The sequence below is a fragment of the Sinocyclocheilus rhinocerous genome, unplaced genomic scaffold (genome assembly GCF_001515625.1).
Source record: "Sinocyclocheilus rhinocerous isolate Xijiao unplaced genomic scaffold, SAMN03320098_v1.1 scaffold4355, whole genome shotgun sequence".
Taxonomy (NCBI): domain Eukaryota; kingdom Metazoa; phylum Chordata; class Actinopteri; order Cypriniformes; family Cyprinidae; genus Sinocyclocheilus; species Sinocyclocheilus rhinocerous.
This window is the reverse complement of record NW_015665823.1, coordinates 380648-383932: the sequence shown is the minus strand read 5'-3', so window position 1 is coordinate 383932 and position 3285 is coordinate 380648. Positions and strand designations below refer to the sequence as shown.

Below are 3285 nucleotides of genomic sequence, written 5' to 3'. Positions count from 1 at the left end.
CAGCGCTGCAGGAAACAGCACTGCGGCTGAAGTGCGAATGAGAGCATTTGCTGACTGCGTCACATAACAGAGATAACAGAGATGGACTAGAAATGATGGGCTGATGTCAAACTAATTACACAAGAAAACCACCTTGGGCTGCCCAGCTGATGCTACCACTACAGCCATTAGTGTTGTTTTTCCCAGCAATCTCTGTTAAACAACAGTTTACTTGCCCCAATAAATAAAGTTCTAAGGGGTAGCGGTAAAATTAGCTTGGTGGCTAGTGGCAAGTACAGACGTAAGTTCAAACCCTAAAAGGAGTTTTATGAACTGTAGAGACACTTTAAGTTCTCCAGGAAGCTGTTCCTGTGTCAAACGTACTGGAAGTACGAACTAAAAACCATTTAACTGAGTTCACTTACCAAGAAACTGACAAAACTGGCACCGAAGCTCATCAGTGGACTGTGGGTCCTGCGGACAGAATAGGGAATCATGGGATATGGCACTATGACACAAGTTAGTTCTTCTGATATATAAATCCTCAGGCTTCGCGTATGAATTTGTAACATGTTTCTTCAGTTTAATGCAACATATGTGTTTTAAAAGAGAAATTATGTTATTTTAATTACTACTAGTCATCTGTAACTCAAGTCAAAATTATATATATATATATATAAAAAAAAAAGACTTTCCACTGGATTTTACTTTTATCTCTCTAATCCCATATAATGCACAATATAATCTCCATTTGTTTATATGAAGATTATTGTGCACAGTTTGCACCCATGACCAGGCAAACAGCCATTCATCTTTGCACCCATCATTATACTTATTTGTTGTCTATGATCTCACGAGAAGGTCTGGCTGAATCGTCCTTATTCTGTAAAGCATTCAAGGTACAATTCCCATTATTTCCTCTGCGAGACCAATTAAATGTTTGATAAACTATTTTGCAACATACAATTAATGTAACATGATTTTAAAACATAGAAAATCAGTATCCAACCTCGTTCCTCCACCTTCTTGAGTACATCCAAAAATGTAAATCATACATCTATTGACAATATACTGAACTGATGTTCAACTGAAGCTATTTTATATATTTACCAGTCTTATTTTAGTATCATTCAGTAACCATTATAGTTTTTATTAATATTTTGTGTTTGTGCATTTTTTTTATATTTTCCCATTTTCATTTTAATTTTAGTTAAAGTTTTAGCAATTTAGTTGTTTTTTAATATATTTATATAATTTTTCTTATACTTTATTTCAGCTAATATTTATTTTAAGAAACATTTTTTTTGCTTTTACTTAACTAATAAGCCTGGTATTTACTGTTTAATTGATTAATTCAACAAGCATTTAACAGTCACATGCATTCAACCCTCTTACCTTAGTTATTGTCAGAAAAAATGATCAAACACTTAGTTATATGTTAGTCCATCTGCAAACCAACATTTTGTCCCAAAATAGCTAGCACTCAAGTAATCCTAATTTGAGCTAAAACAGTTACCCATTCTGATGCTTTTCATTACAAATAAATAAATAAATGTGACCCTGGACCACAAAGCCAGTCATAAGTAGCACTGGATATTTGTAGCAATAGCCAACAATACATTGTGTGGGTCAAAACTGTCGACTTTTCTTTTACGCCAAAAATCATTAGGATATTAAAAATAATGTTCCATTAAGATAATTTGTACATTTCTTATCGTAAATAAATCAATTAAATTTTTGATTAGTAGGCTAACATGCATTGCTAAGAACTTCATTTGGACAACTTTAAAGGCGATTTTCTCAATATTTAGATTTTTTTGCACCCTCAGATTTTCAAATAGTTGTATTTCGGCCAAATATTGTCCTATCCTAACAAACCATACATCAATGGAAAGCAATCTCAATTTAAAAAAATTTACCCTTATGACTGGTTTTGTGCTCCAGGGTCACAAATAAATAATAAAATATTAAAGTTACTATTTTAATGTACTGACACATTCCAAATTATGGCAACAGAAACAGAAAATAAGCAGTAAATAAAGGAATATTTGACTTTATGTTATGCAATTAAAGACAACACACACTTATATTAACTATATCCGAGAAAAACGAGAATATTATATATAACGTTATATAGGCCTATAGTTCAAATTGTATTGAGGCATGTCCCATTTAGTGGTCATAGCCTATAGAAAATGAATAGAAATAAAAGCAGCGAGGTCAAATTTTGTGGCTCCAGTTTATGCAAACAAACAATCCCATTTTATACTACTACTCTAAAATCATAGATGCACGTTGATTTTACCGGTATCTCCTGAAGAGCTCGTCGCTTTCTCTGAAGCCATTATTGAGCAGCATATTGATGCCTTGAAACGCCAGCTCGGTGTCATCGATCTGCTCGGCTTTCTCTTCAACCTGCTGCTGCGGGGAATCAGGGCCTGCCATCCTCTCGGTTTACTCCTTTATGCGCCAAAAAAACCTCGCTCTTCTGTAAACAAACCGCAGAAAAACAGTCGGGTTGTTTTGAGCGAGCGAAACGCGCTGAATAAACAACCACCGGCGCGGAGTCGTGCAGCGCGAAATAAAATGATCTTTCCCTCACCAACGCACAGCAGACCACTGGAGAAAATCGTCCGGATATAGTTTGATCCCTTCCGTGTCCGAGCTGCTCTGCTAAGATGTTTTCAGATCCGCAGTCGTCCCCTCCATCAGGCCGCCGTGAGCTATGAAATATCAGCTGGCTGTTTGCATATCAGCATCGCGCGCGTTACGCAATGTTAAAGGAGCAACAGAGCAGTGACGTTATTGTCCCGTGTCCGCTTGTCATTCACTTCACTGAGGTGCAGAGCCGATTCTGCTTTCAAACAGAAGCTTGACAGCTTCCTCTTGACTGTAACACGCGCTTTGCCTCCAAATAGGCAACGACTAAGTTAGTTACCAAAATTAACCCTTGCAGGCTGCAACTTCTCTGGCCTTAGTAGTAGGGATTTGGATTCATCGTGAGTCGAATCTTTTGAATCGATTCACACAAAAGATTCGTTCATCGATTGGTTAGCTATGCCAGTAGGTGGCGAAGTGAGTACCTTTTGAACGAGTTACTCACAAGTCACGGAATTAACGAAATTAAAAAAAGGTAATTGCGACTTTTTTATCTCACAGTTCAGTCTTTTTTCCCTCAAAATTCTGAGTTTATATCCCACAATATTTATTTCGCAACAAAACATTTTAAAGTTAATTAGGCTAAGACTTTTCATATCGTACAGTTCAAACTTTTCTTCTCACAATTGCGAGTTATATATATATATA

At 36.2% G+C, this 3285-nt stretch overlaps 1 long non-coding RNA gene across 1 annotated transcript; it reads right to left on the bottom strand.

Annotated features, from left to right (window-relative positions):
- Positions 1-380: 380 nt before the first annotated feature.
- On the bottom strand, positions 381-2959 carry LOC107731534 (uncharacterized). The gene is made up of 3 exons (XR_001638780.1): positions 2582-2959; positions 2285-2467; positions 381-453 (listed from the first exon to the last, which is right to left on the bottom strand). It is a non-coding gene; the product is annotated as an uncharacterized LOC107731534 (long non-coding RNA).
- Positions 2960-3285: the final 326 nt, after the last annotated feature.